Source organism: Olea europaea, chromosome 7 (genome assembly GCF_002742605.1).
Source record: "Olea europaea var. sylvestris chromosome 7, O_europaea_v1, whole genome shotgun sequence".
Classification (NCBI taxonomy): Eukaryota; Viridiplantae; Streptophyta; class Magnoliopsida; order Lamiales; family Oleaceae; genus Olea; species Olea europaea.
In genome coordinates, this window is record NC_036243.1 from 7,369,707 (window position 1) to 7,386,928 (window position 17,222).

Consider the following 17,222-nt stretch of genomic DNA (forward strand, 5'->3'; position numbering starts at 1 on the left):
TTTTATCGAGTGATACAAGGCAATTTATTCACCTGAACCTATGCTGGGAATGCATTCTATAATGTTTTTTTAAGCTGCACCAAGCTATTAGTGTCCAAAATCTGAGCAATAGCTGAGTTCCCATTTTCTAGATTTCGAATGTATGTTCGAAATATGTGCAATTGATAAAGTTCTCTTTCAAAAACGAAACTGGATTACATGGTGACCAACGAGAAACCAACTTTGGCACAATTTTAACTTGTGGTAGCTTAATCAATGCAATTTATCTCTATTATTTTATTATTTTATTATTTTTTTAAAATATTCTAAGACGTAGAAAGTGTGACCAAGTGGAAGGCCAAGCTTCGGCCTATATGATAGATTTAGAGTAAAAAAGCTTCTTATTTTAATATTATTTTAAAATTGTAAATTAACCTAAAAATTATTTAATAATTAAAGGATAAAAAAGTGTAAAGAGCACATTTAGGCGCTGCAAGACGGAATGTTTTTGTGCCCTCTTCACGCTTAGGTGCATTTTAGAACATTGCTTTTTCTTGATTGTTCATTTGAACACTTCCCTCCAATGTGTTTCAAAACAAACGGTGCCTGATTGAATCCTGCCCATTCCAGGCTTTTAAACTACTTGATTTTTTTTTTCTTAATAAATTCCATATAAAAGCACACATTCCCTTACTTAGGGAATCGTTGTAATGGTGCACTTCTTTTTTAGGTAAGCGTTTCTATTTGGAAAATCAGACCAGTTATATTCACAAGACAACGATTAATATTTCTGCTATAAGCTAGTATTTTGTATGGAAGCTGCTGTGGCACTGATATTAAAAATGTTGCCAGCAAAAACGTACCTGTTGCAGTTTTACAGTGCTGCATCTTTACCTCTGGTTTCATTGCAAACTATTTTCAGTTGTTGCTGGCTTTTTCAGAAGCTGAACTTGGTTTAGCGATGTGTCGTGTACCCTACTGCAGTATTTTCCCAAAGAAACAAAGTTAAAAAAAATAATAAAAATAAAACTTCACCAATACCATGTAATGCAAGAATTATACAATGACTATCAAACTCTACCACAAAAATAAAAATGGAATTTTCTCCATCAATATTTGCTTCGCAAATCCATTTTGCTTTTTGCAAAACCTTCCGAGTACAAAACAAACAAAGCTATCATTAAATATTAATATACATCCAAGTTCAAACTCTGATTTGAGTTTATGCTTGGAAAACTACGTTCATGCCCACTTTCTAGAAGACAAATTCACATGTAATATGAAGGTGAGCGTAATTCTTCATCCTCATTGTAGTATTTTACTCTTCTTTGCTGCTGTCAATGTAATAATAGTCACATCATCGTCCTCTTCTCTATCACGCAAGAGTCCTCTTATATTCTTAGTTCTTATTTGTTCTTGAATCCGATCTCTGATGGCAGTCCCCTGAAAAAAAATAAAAAATAAATAAATTAAAACTGAATTATATATGCAACCTCTATGCCTCTCTAATAATTCTCTCTTTTATTATTGGATTGAGAGAGGAGGGTAGTCGAAGGGAGAGAGAACCATCTTATGGCAGCCCTCTTCAAACATCTCAAGAAAACCAGCAACCAACCGATCAGCATTTTCCACCAAAATGTTGCGCTGCATACTTGCAGATTTTGCTACTGTTTGTATCTGCAGGATAATAACCAAGAAAAAATCATCACTTGTAGTTCTGAGTATATTCCGTTTATATTTCACTCACAAATTGGTATGACAGATTACGCAACAGTTAAAAGTTTAGCCTCATGCGTGCAACCTGCTATAATTTGGACGAAAAATTACCTGTAAAATCCTTCTTTTGCAACCTGAACCACATTCCAAATCCTTTCAAGACTTTCCAAAAGAACGAAGTCTTAATTTTTCAAAAATATTTCCTAAGAAGCGCTAAAATTTGAATGAAGGATCTTTTGTTCCTCTTTAATTCTTGAACAATGCTAAAATATATCTTGTTTGCAATTTGCCATGCTCCCGTTTTACTCTATTACTTTAATCAAAAGTTTAAAATACATCAATAGCATATAATTATTACGATGATCGGCACCATATAAGCACTAATATGTTCTCTTTTCACTTAATTAAGCAGCGGCCAGTGAGAGTTGTTTTAGTCGAATTATTTTTACAACCTTGTATATTTTCTTTTCTCAAGTGTAAAGTGAAAAACTAAGTTACTAAATACTGTAGGACAAAAGTAGGCTGCAATATGCCATTTCATTCTATTGAGGTTTCTTTGGAGTAATTAAGTGAAGTGTTAATCAGCTTAAAAAATTCAAAGGGATTTCACAGTGCATTGGATTGCAATAGGACCAATTGCTTGATAAAATCACTTCTAGTCATACTTTTTATCCAAACATTTCATAAAACTCACCTCCACCACCCACTTATTCCGTAGGATCCACAGCTTATAATCACTTAAATTTTAATTCAAAGCATGTTTGGGAAGTGTAATAAGCGATTATAAATACATAGAAATGATTGATGGATAAGTTGTTAATACATTTGGGATTCTCAAAATATGTAGACAAAAAGCGCCGAGTGTTTTTAAACATGAGCCAAACATGGACATAATCACTTCCCAAACATGCACTTACGTCCCTCTTGTTCTGTCTTTCTTTGTTGAATTATTGAGCTTGAGAGTAATGAGCTCTTTTCTTTTCCTACATAAACATCTAAAGACCATTAACGATAGTAGATGGTCATCTCTCCCGAGGGTGGCAGCATTTCAACTCATCACAAGGGAACTCTATGGAGCTTCTTTCTCTCGTTTGAGTTAGATGAAGAGAAGTAAGAGCAGTGGGGTTATGGGTTTAATGAGACCTACATTAGGAAAAGGAATAAAACCTCTTCGCTCTAGGAACTGGACCACCTCATTGAAAAGATAGTCTGCCTACTTCCCGATCTCTTTATTCCTCATTTGACATTCTTCACCACAAAAAGTAGCATTTGATAGTTTCATATTTTTCCTGTCTAAGACCCTACAAATTTAACTAAATTACTACCAATGAAAGTAATCCACTTCCCAACAATCACACAGATAGGAAGAACACTGCTCTTTCCTTTTAAGACAGAATGAAGTCATCCCTTAAATTCGACAACTGTCAAAAAGATCATGCTTATCTACTTCATATTGCGATATAACACCAAGTTTTATTATTACCTCATAAAAACACACATACCTTTTCCCCCACTTTCTCTTGTTGTTTCTTTACTTTCTCATGCAACTTTTTCAGCCCCCTGTTAGCTCTCAACCTTTTTTCCTAATACAAGTAAATGGCATGTCAATATTTTTCAAAACAATTATGGTATAGAAATTTGACAAAAAATGAAATTTGGCCTTACCTTCACATAGCTAAGGCCAAGATCCTTTCTAGTGTAACCTCGGTCCAAGTTGCGCATCACATACTCATTATAATCTTTCACGATCCTCATTATTATATCTGACGTAGAGATCCCTTCGGTCCGCTTTGTCTCTTTGAATTTTCCAATGGACTTGACCTAGAAAATGAGTACACATGATTAGCATGCTTACATCAAATGGTTAGGAGTGATGGTAGAGAATTGTAATCTAAGGAGCATAAGTTCGTAATCATTATTTAGCTCTAATAATACACTGAAAATGGAGGATGAAAAGAAATGGAATTTGAAGAAGTACAAAACCATTATGATCCAAAGAAAGGAGTTGGGAGATATCTCATCTTGAATTTTGGCATTTAACTGAAAACACATTCCCTAGTTGGCAAAAGAAACCAAAACATCTTGAAATCAAACAGGATAGGCCAAAGATTTTTTTTAAGTTGCATAAATGTTGGTTGGATATAGAAACAAAAACAATTGAGAAGAATACCAGACTAGAATTGAAGGAAGATAATCTCAGACATAGCTACACTACAATCTGAACTCACATATTCATAAACATCTTTGCCGGCCCCACTTGCATCAGCATAACTGACATGTAGAGAAAGGGGAAGCATTAACATAGCCTAAATTGAACAGTAACAGTAACAATAACAATATGATGTTCACATGGAAATACCATAAAATACTGAAGATCCATGTACATTATGCAAGGAGGAAAGGGCCTTTTATTCCCACAGCTCAGTGAAAAACTTTCTAGCTAAGACTTCTCCTCAAATTTCTTGCTAAACAATCATTAATATAAAGAATGATTTTGTTGAAATCAAAAGTCTTGCCAAAAAAAAAGGACCACAAAAGCATGGTTCCTAAAGAAAATAAATCAATTTTAACTAATAAAACTCACATGTAGGTTGAAGGGTGAGCATATAAAGAAAATTTGGAGCTCAGTATCCTTACGGAAGAGAATCGTGTGCCACATAGTCAATCTGATGCTTGTCAATGAAGTCCTGGGTAATCACCCACGGTGCATCTGGAATAACTTCATCAACCCACCTTCAATAAAAATAAAAAAGAATCCCAATGCTTAGTAAAAAATTATATATTTGGTAAGACTCCAATGATCTTTGTTTACTTGGTCCCGAGGCTAAGTATAGGAAGATGCTAAGTGCCTGCTTGAAAGCATTTCTGTATCCTGCTTTATGTGAAGCAGGATACAAATACATTTTCCCAGTATTTAAACCAATTTAAACTATGTATGCCTCACGCGGGAAAATGGATTTTTGATTGTTTTTCCTTTTCTTTTCTTTTGGGGAGGTGTTTTTCCAGTTGATTGACTGCCACAACAAATGTTATTTATGCACGGCATTGCCCATCAATCAGTACTTTGTTTACACATACAAATTACTTTCTGAATTAGAGTATTCCAAGAGCAGAAATAAACTCCAGATACGATTTTCTCAACACGAACTCAATGCAGAAAAGCTAATTTCAGATCCTAACATATTCATTATGCCAACCTGCAATGACGGAGGGATTCATAGCGCTCCTTGTCAGTCATAACAGTTTTGCCCTTGTATTTGTGGGTGACTTCATCATTGCAGCATCCCACAAGAAGATAAGTGTTGGGGAACCTACAAGCAAAAGTGACGATCGTCTTGCATCACAAAATGTACAAGTTTCACTCAGATATTCAGAAGCATGAAACTAAAGACCACAGAGGTTCCATAACTTCTAGTGCAAATGCGTAATATTCCAAAGAGAACTCCATCATACTAAACAGCCACTAATTTGGCAAAAAACATTTAAAAAAAGGGATTAGTAAGTTACCAATTTCCTGCCATTTATTGAAATTCAGTATTGAACTTCCTAACAGTTTTTGTTAAGGGAAATCCCTCATTGAAAAAATATAAAAAAATATAATCATAAAACGGATTGAGCCCTTTTATAATGGGATCATACTACAAGTCATTTATCCAACATTGTCATACCAAAACATTACTTTTACTCCCATTATAATGTTGAAAAACTAATAGCAATGGAGAAGAAGAATATAAAAGTATGTCAATGAAGGCTTGAACACGAAATTAATCTCGCTGTCCTCAAACGCTATTTGCCTCTTTTCCAATGCTTTTTAAGGATTTCCCGTAAATAATTTGTAGAATTAAACAAGCCTTGATAAGAAGAACACCAAAAAACAAAGGTGTATCTTCACAATGAACAAGTGAAAAATTGGGATGATTATGTGATAATTTCCTCAATATTTGGAAGAATAATTTGGGGATAAATTTCAATGGAATTCAATGTAGCTTTCTTGCACTTGGATCACCTATTTATAGGTCTTGACAATTTTTTCACGAAATGGTGCAAAGCAACAATGAAAAACCACCAATTTCAACTAAAAGCGGTCAAAAAAGTAACCTAACGGTTAGCTTTTGATAACCATGCGACCGCACGATGGTTATAGCTTCGTCAGCCCTCCCATTCTCAGGAGGGCCTCATGCGACCGCATGGGCTTAATCCATGCGGTCGCATGGTTAATTCTTTTTTTTTCTTGATTTTGAACAACAAACAAATAAATTTCCAACAATCCCTCACTTGTTTAAAATCTGCTTTAATCACATAATCAAATATCAATACTTATGCATAAGAATTGGATTTTTTTTATTTGAATCTATTCATAGTGTAAATCTCATAAAGTATTATCAGAATTCTAGGTGGCTAGTGTGCCTTGAACCAATTATTCTTTGTAACAATACCGATGAAATCATACACACAAGTGTTAAGCTTTTCACAAGTTCCTCTAACTCGCTTAGTGCTAATATGACCTTACACTAATCCTATTTCACCGAACTTTTAAAGAGAGAAAACTCCAACTTTCTAATGAGGCGGCACCACCTCGAAGTTCACATAAATGAATTTCTTCCAATATTTTTGTTACTTTTACAGATACTTGTACTCCGTACTGAACTTTATTAAGAGTTTATTTTAACTCATCCCTCTAACAGTAACAACCAACACTATTTTTCAAAGATAATATTTGATATATTTAATAGCGTTGAATCCATCCACTTATCGAATAACTTGTTATTACCTCTTGAACCTCTATATACTAGTTTAGTATATTTTGGTCAGGTTGCAGTTATTGATGGATCTATTTAAGGAGTTTTAATCCCATTTTACTTGATGTTGATTCTCACTAACTCTTTTGTTAGAGGTTTTGTAAATGAATCGGCTATGTTTTCACTAGACTTAACAAATGTAAGAGAAATTACTCCATGCTTGATTAATTTTTCTCTTACATACTCGTGTCTTAGACTCATGTGTCTAGACTTTCCATTGTATACTTCGTTATATGCTCGAACTAGAGTGACTTGACTATCACACAAGATAGGTATGGAAGAAATATCATTTGTATCTAAAGGTATTTCATATAATAAATCTCTTAACCACTCAACTTCTTTCCCGATTTCGGCCAATGCTACAAACTCCAATTTCATAGTTGAATAAGTAATACAAGTTTGTTTTTTAGACTTCCAAGAAACCGCACCACCTCCAAGAGTGAATATCCAACCTGAAGTAGATTTATTTTCTCCCGCACTTGATATCCAACTTGCGTCGGTATATCCTTCCAAGATTTTAGGGAATTTTGTACATTGTAGCCCAAGATTTTTTTTTTTTTTTAGGTAACCAAGAACCCTATTGATGGCTTTCCAATGTTCTGAACTTGGATTGCTAGTAAACCTACTTAGTTTACTTACAGCAAATGCTACATCAGGTCTTGTACATTGTGATGCGTACATAAGACTTCCAATTGCACTTGTGTATTCTATTTGTGCAATTGCTCTACCTTCATTTTTTATCAATTTAATATTTGGATCTATAGGAGTGTTAGCCTCCTTAATATTCAAATGTTTGAATTTGTTTATCACACTCTCAACATAGCGTGATTGGCTTAATGTAAAACCCCCACTATCCTTTTTAACTTTGATATCAAGGATAGTATCAACTTCTCCAAAATCCTTCATTTTGAAAGTAGAGGATAGAAACAATTTTATTTCTTTGATCCCGTCTATATTATTGCTAATGATTAGGCATATCATCAACATATAGACATACTAACGTAAATACATTATCATTCACTTTCGTGTAGAGGCATTTATCTACCGAATTGTGATTAAATCCATTTGACATTATTTTAGAGTCAAATTTCTCATGCCACTTTTTGGGAGCTTGCTTTAGTCCATATAAGAATTTAATTAATTTGCACACTTTATGTTCATTTTCCAGTAGAACGAACCCTTCTGGTTGTTCCATATAGACCTCTTCTTCGAGATCTCCATTTAGGAACGCCGTCTTGACGTTCATTTGATGAACATGTAGATTATAAACGGATGCTAACGCAAATAAGATCTTGATCGAGGTTATCCTAGCTACGGGTGCATATGTGTTAAAGTAATAAATTCCTTCTCTTTGACGATACCCTTTAGCCACTAATCTAGCCTTGTAGGTATTAAGAGATCCATCGGAATTGTATTTCTTCCTAAACACCCATTTGCAACCAATAGCCTTAGATCCTGCTGGCAAATCAACTATTTCCCAAGTGTTATTCGAAATAATAGAATCTATTTCGTTGTTTATAGCTTCTTTCCAGAACATGCAATCTCTGGATTGCACCGCTTTCTTATAAGTCTTAAGATCACTTTCCACTTGAAGAACAAATGGAATTGTTCTTACAACATCCTTTCTATCTCCTTCTACTAAGTAAAAAAAATAAGTTGGGGATCTATTTTATCTGATCCTAAGTTCTGCTCTTTTCTAGTTCTTTTACTTCTTGGAGGTTCAATTTCAACATCTTTTATGGATGTCTCTTCTGGTAAGCTTCTAAAAATTGAATTATCCTTATTATTATTTTCAGATTTCTTAGCTACCATTACATTCTCAAAGAATTCCACATCTCTTGATTCTATTATGACATCCGTTTCTAGATTTAATAATCTATAGGCTTTGCTATTGAGAGCATATCCACAAAAGCACATTTGATACCTTTAAGACCTAACTTGGTTAACTTGGTTCTCTTAGAATCCATATTTTTACAATATGCAAGCACCCCCACACTTTAAAATAACTAATATTTGGTTTTCTATTTTTCCAAATTTCATATGGAGAAATTTTATTCTTTTTCATAGGAATCCTATTTGTTATATGGCAAGCACTAAGTAAGGCTTCACCCCATTGGTTAAAGGGTAATTCAGAATTTAACAACATTGCATTTATCATTTCCAAAAGAGTTCTATTCTTTCTTTCTGTTAATCCATTTTGTTCCGGTGTTCTAGGTGCAGAAGCTTGATGTATTATTCCATTTTGTTCACAAAACATGTTAAATTCATTTGAAAAATATTCCCCACCTTTATCACTTCTTAAAGTCTTTAATTTTCTTCCTAATTGATTTTCAACTTCAATCTTATAAGTCTTAAAGACACTAAAGGCTTCATCCTTATGTTTTAATAAGTACACATAGGTATATTTAGAACAATCATCAATAAAAGTAATAAACTATCTATTACCGTCTCTAGTTAACATTCCATTCAATTCACATATGGCGAAATGAACAAGTTCAAGTAATCTTGTTGTTCTTACTACGCTATGAAATGGCTTCTTAATCATTTTTTATTTAACACACGTTTCACATTTTTCCAAGTTGTCAATATCACATTGTATTAATCCACATTTAATCATTCTTTTCATAGTATTAACTCCTATATATTCTAATCTACCATGTCATAAATTAAATGAAGTAGTAACATACGCAAAAGATTTGATTTTATTCGAGTTATCCTCAATAGTATATAGTTTGATCATTCCTTCGGTGGAATAGCCCTTTCCAACGAAGTGCCCATTATGAGTTAATACAAGCTTTCCAAATTCAAAAATAGATTTAACTCCAGATTTTTTCAAAAGTACACCACTTGCTAAGTTTCTATTTATTTTCGGTACATGCAAGACATTTGTCAAAGTGATTTTCTTTCCCGAAGAGAAAATGAGGTCCACATTTCCTTTACCAATCACTTTTGATCTTCCTTCATTTCCTATTTGTATCTCTTGATTGTCTTCAATGTCATGATAAGTTTTGAAGAGAGACTTATCATAACATACATGGATTGTAGCGCATGTATCGTACCACCAGCCCGAAACTTTGCCTTGGATTGCATTAGTTTCGCTCACCGTGACGATAATCTCATCAACGAAGTTCACTTGTCCTTCATTCTTTTGTTGTTTCCTATTCCTTAGCATAATGTCCCGATTTTCCACAAACATAGCAAGGTCTTTTAACTTTGTTTTTGAACTTTCCTTGATCCTTTCTAGGACCAAGAAATTTTCCTTTCTTTTTAAATTTGTTGGAGTTGTCCACGGCGTTGGCCTTTGAAGAGCCATCATAAGAATTTTCAATCTTATCTCTTGCTCTTGATTCTTCCTCAATACGAAGATGTTTTTGTATATCTTCCAAAGAAAAGTCTTCAGAATTGTGAAAAATCTCCTTCCTATATCCTTTCCAAGAACCGGGAAGTTTTGCAATAATTGCTCCCACTTGAAAAGTTTCGGAAGTTCGATTTTCATCACTTTTAGTTTGTTTACAATTATTTGTAACTCATGTACTTGAGGCAATAACGGTATATTATCTAAAAATTTGAAATCAAAATACTTAGATATTAAGAACTTTTTGGTACTTTCCTCCTCGGTTTTGTATTTGCTCTCTAGAACGTACCAGATTTCTTTTTCCGATGTAGTGTTGGTGTAGAGATCGTAGAGGCGATCGGATAATGCATTTAGGATATGGCCACGACATATCAATTCGTCCTCTTCCCGTTTCTTCCTTTCTACGCGGATTTCTTTGATATTCTTGTTAGTTGCATCGGGAATGAGCTCTAATTTTGGATCAAGCATATAGAAGATTTTCAAGGCCGTTAATAAAAATTTAAGTTTGTCTTGCCATCTTGTGAAATTTGCACCATCGAATCTATCCGAGCGCAACAAGTCTTGATTCATCATTTTGATAGTAGCAAGTGTAGATTCCGTCTCCATCACAGTAATAGTAACAAATAACGTTTGAGAATGTTGAAAAAATAATAGCAATGAAGAAGAAGAATATAAAAGTATATCAATGAAGGTTTGAACACGAAATTAATCTCGTTGTCCTCAAACGTTATTTGCCTAATTTCTAATGCTTTTTAAGGATTTTCGAAAAATAGTTTGTAGGATTAAACAAGCCTTGATAAGAAGAATACCAAAAAGCAAAGATATATCTTCACAATGAACAAGTGAAAAATTAGGATGATTATGTGATAATTTCCTCAATATTTGGAAGAATAATTTGGAAATAAATTTCAATGAAATTCAATATATTTTTCTTGCACTTGGATCACCTATTTAAAGGCCTTGGCAAGTTTTTCACGAAATGGTGCAAAATAAGGATGAAAAGCCACCAATTTCAAATAAAAACGTTCAAAAAACTAACCTAACGGTTAGTTTTTGATAACCATGTGACTGCATGGGCTATAGTCATGCGATTGCATGGTTATAGCTTCGCCAGCCTTCCAATTCTCGGGAGGGCCTCATGCGACCGCATATGGACACGCGGTCGCATGGTTAAGCCATTTCATTCACTCTTTTTTTTCCTTGATTTTGAACAACAAACAAATAAATTTCCAACATATTATCCATTAAAACCCATTTAAAATCTTCCAAACTTTGCACGCGGGGAAAAATTTCAACTAGCAGCAGCAGATTTTTCACATAACTCTATTATTTAACAAAATCTTAGTAACGAAAACATAAATTCACAGAAAGCTCCACAAAACCCAAAGATTAATTATTATGAGACTTGGATTTCTAAATAAAATGGGAGTACATAGGTGCGCTTTCGTTAAAAAACAACATCTATACATACATGTATTTGCGCGTGTGCATGTGTATATAGGGAGAGTCAATATACAGTTTTTTGGCTTGTTCGAGGGAACGAGCATGGCCAAAGTGGAAGAGATCGTAAATTCCATCGGCATATATCCGAACCGGACGATCCACCTGCAACTCATACTCCGACGTTGACTTGCCGTTCTGTTCACTACTCTCCATCCCTCTTAGCTATGCGCGCGCGCGCGTGTTTCGCCGGAATCTGATGTTTACTTGCGAGTAGAGCTTAAGTTTATGATGCTGGAGTGCCACCTACCGTCCTGTGCGATTCACTACAATTTTCTCCAGTTGGCAATTGAGAGACAAGTATTAATAGCGACTTTCGGACGCACGATTGTTCGTTGTAATTCGTAACTGCAGGTCATTGCAGTTAGATTAACGGGAGAGGATCCTGCTGCGCACAGGCCATAAACAAAATTTTGTTCCGTTACGATTGACCATGTTTTGATTGGATTTTCTGGCCTTAGCTTCTTTGGCTTGTCAAAGCTTAAGTAAATTAAAATTTTAATTAAAAAGTACTTTTAAAAAAAAAAAAATTAACACCACCAATCTATCATATAAACTTTTTAAATGCACGCTACATACAAGCAATATAATTACTAAGTTCGATCCTAAAGAAGCATAAACTTGGATAAGTACAAAAACTTGAAACAAGCATTATAGAATTTAGGGCCCGTTAGATATAGGCTCCATTTTTCAACCAAATGGTATGTTTGATGGGTAAAAATTTTCATGGAATTGATTTTCCATCCAACCCTCCACGTGACCCCTTTTTCCAGGTTTTTAAGGAATTGGTTTTCCTATGATTTTGGCGGGAATTGGTTTTCCAATTTATTTTTTTTATTTTTTTGGCAATTGGAACAAATTATATCTCTTTTATAAACAATTTTAATGAAAAACAAAGTCAAACGAACACCAAAAGATAGAAAATTTCAACATTTTTTAGAGGAAAAATTATACCAATCAAACACATTTAACCCATGTTTGAGCCACATTCTAAGAAAAAATGCATTATTTATGTCAAATTAATGGAAAATGTGTGGTTAAAAAATAAGTAAAAATTTTATATTTACGTGTAATATTATTTTATTGAAAAATATGTGATTGAAATGATATCAAATCACTGTTGAAAAATATATTTTTTTAAAAATAACGTGGCTCAAACAAGCCCTTGATTAACAATTACCAGGAAAATAAATTCTAGACAATTCAATTCTTTAAAATTCATTCTTTTCTATCCAAATTCTATTCTCACAATTAAACGGACGCTTAAATAAATTCTTATCGACACCAAAAGTAAGTGAAATATATTTGGAAAATTTTTAGTTAGAGACAAACAATATAATTACTTATTCTAACCATGGGCGTAGTTTCCATGGTGGGCCAAATGATTCAGCATCCAAAAAGGGGCGATGACAAAAAACAGATGAAAGTGGACATTTCTTGTAATTTATAGGCTTGTGCAAAAGTGGTCCCTATTCTTTCATTTGCCTTCCATTATTGGGATTTTAATAATATTAAACTAGTGGGATAGGTTTGTGCTACTTCACATCAATTCAATCTGACCAAGATAAACATTTTAATTTGCAGAACACCCAAAATAATTGACTTGACTGACTATTCCAGCTTTGTTGACCACAATTTTGGACTCTTCAAGATTCAGAGGGACCTAGTAATGTTAAATGATTATGGGCTTTGGCCAATTTTATTTCGAGTTTGGCTGAAATTTAAAAAAAAAATGGTAATACATTAATATAATTCATAAAAGAAAAAATAATAATACAACATTATTTACTGGAGCGTCAAGGTTCACAATTGGCATTGTAAGCCGTTAGTGTAACAACATAAAATCAAAAAAAGAAAAGAAAATAATAGATTGATGGCATGTAGCCCCCAATATGATTGTAATCACAATATAGACGGCACTAAATAATAGGCTAAATGAAATGTAAAATTAAATTAGCTATTTAATTTCACTTATCATTTAATGTTATGTTAGTGTAGAAAGTTGCAATTCTAGTGGAACTAAATAATATTACTCAACGAAAAATCCAAGAAAAGTACATGTTTCGTGTGGCGCACAGTGACTTCAAATTGTGCGTGCAAGTTTGAAATTAGAGCAATGACAACATATATTATTAAATTTAAAAAAAAGTTTATAAACATTAAATTATTAATTACCAAACAATTATTGAAAATAAACAAAATACGTATATAAAAATGCACCTTTGGTAAAGGCATCGTCGCCGTTATGGGTCATAAGTGTTAACTGATGGTAGAATGCTGAAATGAAGAACAAACCCGAGCGAATCATGGATCCAACAAACGAAGATTCAGAAAAATATAAATGTTGATGTAATTTTTTTACGTTGAAAATTTATAAACATTAGCAATAAATTGATTGAAACATATTCAAAAGATGTGTAGACTATACAATTTCGGTCACTTTATTGAATATTTTTTGTCTTTTTTTTTGGAAAGCTATGAAACCAAGAAAGTAAACAATATAGGGCTGACAATTTGAAAACTGAATTTGAATTTGGGGAGATAAATAGGGGCAGGGAATGTGACAGGGACATTAGAAATTGAAACTAGAAATGAAATTTTTGACATTGGGAGACAGGTAGTAGATATAATATATAATTGGGCTGGGTGGACTAATTTAAGAGGAAATTACAAAAAATCAGGTGTTTAAAAATCACAATTCTAAAATCAGGTACAAAGTTTAAAAATACATAAATCAGGTTTCTATCAAAAATTTAAATCCCCCTTTCCATCCCCTCACTCTCCATTTCATTTTGTCTCTTACATCTCTCTACTCTCTCACCATCTACGTCTCTGTCATCGGAGACCACTGTAGGTCTTCTCTCTGCCGGCGTGGGGGAAGCTGAGCGCCACTTTCCTCGCCTCGTTGCGCCGCAACGAGTGTAGGTGCTGCGACGGGCTTTGGTGTCACGACTGCTGCAAAATCTGAGCGCCGCGACGAGCTTTAGTGCGTCGATCTGAGGAGTTTATGGTGGTGGTGGTGTCCGGAGCTTATCACTGGGAAAAACCATGGCTTCGCGCAATTCCAGTGTCAACGCCGCTACGTTAGAATCCATGGTTTCACCGGTACACACAGATCGCGACGATTTGTTGTTTCACCAGACACTTCTGCGTGAATGTGGTGACGGTGATGACGTGCTCCGATATGCATCTTAGTGATGTCGCTGCGTCGCCTTCATGCCCACCTTGTAGATCTAAAGGCAACGTCGATCTGAGATCTAGAGCAACACCATTTGAGAGGCGTCGATGGATTCAGATGGTGCGATCTTGTGGTGGTGATTTTGTCGTTGTTGTGGTTGCGGTTCGGTGTGGTTGGATATGTGGTTGGTTGGTTGGTGGTTGCTGTGGTTTGTGGTGGCGTGTTTTTTGCGTTGTCGTGGTGTGTGATGGTTGCGGTTAGTGTTGTCTGCTGTGGCGTGGTTGGTGTTTGAGGTGTGGTTGGTTGTTTGGTGGTTGCTGTGGTTTGTGGAGTCGTGGTTTTTGTGTTGCTGTGGCGTATAATGGTTGCGATTATAGTTGTGGTTGTTGTGGTATGTGGCGATGGCAGTGGCGGTCGTGGCTGTGATGTGGTGGTTGTGGGTGGGATGGGAAATGGGTGTTTGTGACCATTTACATTTGGTTGATTGTGACGATGGTTGTGGTGGTCTTTTGGCGAGGACAGATCTATAATTGGTGGTGCGGATCAAGCTAGTGGTGGTCCTTTTTGTTATTATTGTTGTTGGTGGTTGTGACCAAGTATTGTGGTGGAATGGGATCTAGATTAGGTGTGGTGGTGTAGTGCAAGCGTCGATTGGGTGGTGGTGGTGGTGGTGCTGGATCGGGACCGGTGTAGTGGGGTGTTTGGAATCTGTGATCAATTATTTGGAATCTGTGACCAACTATTTAGTCGTCTGTGACAAATTATTTCGTTGATTTTATGACAAAAAATGAGGTGTTTGTGACTAAAAAATAATCTTTGACCTATGTGACACATAGATAAAATATGATCTGTAATTTGAATGATCTGTGACTTAAAAATAAATCTGTGACCTACAAAAATTTTGATATGTGACATAAAAATAATATATGACCTATTAATTTGATGATATGTGATCAGTGAATAAATCTGTGACCAATAATTATGAATTTGTGACCATTAATATGACCCATAAATAAAATGTGACCTGTAATTTAAATTATCTGTGACCTCGAAATATTTGATTTGTGACCACAAAATAATCTGTGACTAATTAATTTGACGATATGTGACTAATAAATAAATTTGTGACATATAATTATGAATCTATGACCATTAATCGTGTAACTGTGAATTTAGTATCTTCATTTGATAAATATTTTTAATTAATGAAATACAAACCTGATTTTTGAATTTTCAAACAATTTACTTCATCTTTGAATAAGGGTAAACATAACACATGTGATGTGAATTTTTCCCCTAATTTAAGCCTTGTTTGGTCTCATTTTCTAAAATTTATTTTTTGCAAACTCATTTTTCATCACATATTTCATAAAATTCACAACTTTTGTCAACTTTTAAATCACATGTTTAATCAAATTTATTAAAATTTGCTAAAACTCTAGCTAAAATCTAGCAGCTAAATTAAACATGTGCTAAGTTGGGCTGCATTATAGCTGATTTGATATAGAATAATAGATATTTTTTTAGAGGAAATTACACCCCTTACCTAGTATTTGATATAATTTCAGGAATTATTTCGTTATTAATTTTATTCAAGATATACTATTAAAAATATAGTAAAATAAAAAAAAAATGTAAATCACCTCACTTATACTGAATAATCAATTGTGAGCTATATATAAGCCACCAAATATGCAACTTATCAAAATTTTATAAATAATAATAGATGGCATATGAACACATGTTTCCGCAAATTATGCGTATCTGGATGGATTATTGGATAGTGAATTAGAAAATTATTGAGCCCTAAAACAAAAAATTATGTGTTTCTGCAACAAGGGAACATTCATACTGGATGGATGTTTTTCTTGAATTCTGAATTGGTTTAGAAACAACAATAAATGACGAAGTTAATACTATGATAATTAAGATTAATTTCAGTTACAAAGAATATATTAAGTCTAAATAGGGTATAGTATTTTCCAAAATATTAAACATATCACAAAGTAATATTTGGATTATAAAATTGACATAGTAAATCTTGAATATTTATTTCGTAATGATGTAGATACGAAAATTTCCGGGTTTTTTTTTTTTTTTTTATATGGATTTTGCAATTGGGCTAGGGAGGCTCCTGTTAAATTTCATGTCAAATAAGGTAAAATAAATATACAATATATAAAAATTTGATCTACTCATCGTAATAAAATTTAGGAGTAATTGTAGCCACGACTTTAAACATTAGCAAGTCTTACCTTAACCTTTTATTTGTTGTCCATGACCATTTCTTGACTTATTTCGAGCCATATAAGTACAGAACGTGGGAAGACTTCAATAGACCTCTTATATCGTACAATTCATTCATTATTGCAACAAAGAATAAGTAAAATCATCATTCTTTCGGGAGAATTAAGAGGCAGTTACAAGATTCCAATCCATTGACAATAAAACTTTGGTTTTTGGGCGAAGAAAGGAAGGCGCGACTTGAAATTCATTAAGAAACCATTGAAGAGCTCATTTCTAATCAATAATCCGGATGGTATTCTATAACTTAAACATGATTCTTTTAATTTTGCAATGCTGGGCTAGATTTCTATTTAGTAAGATATAGATGAACCTTTATTATGAAATTTTAATATAATTTCAACATTTTGACGTCTAATATTTATTATTCCTCGGATGATTGTTATTGTGT

The 17,222-nt window shown here is 33.8% G+C and overlaps 1 pseudogene; it reads right to left on the reverse strand.

Moving 5' to 3' along the window:
- Positions 1 to 1,047: 1,047 nt before the first annotated feature.
- Positions 1,048 to 11,743, reverse strand: LOC111396844 (annotated as a pseudogene).
- Positions 11,744 to 17,222: the final 5,479 nt, after the last annotated feature.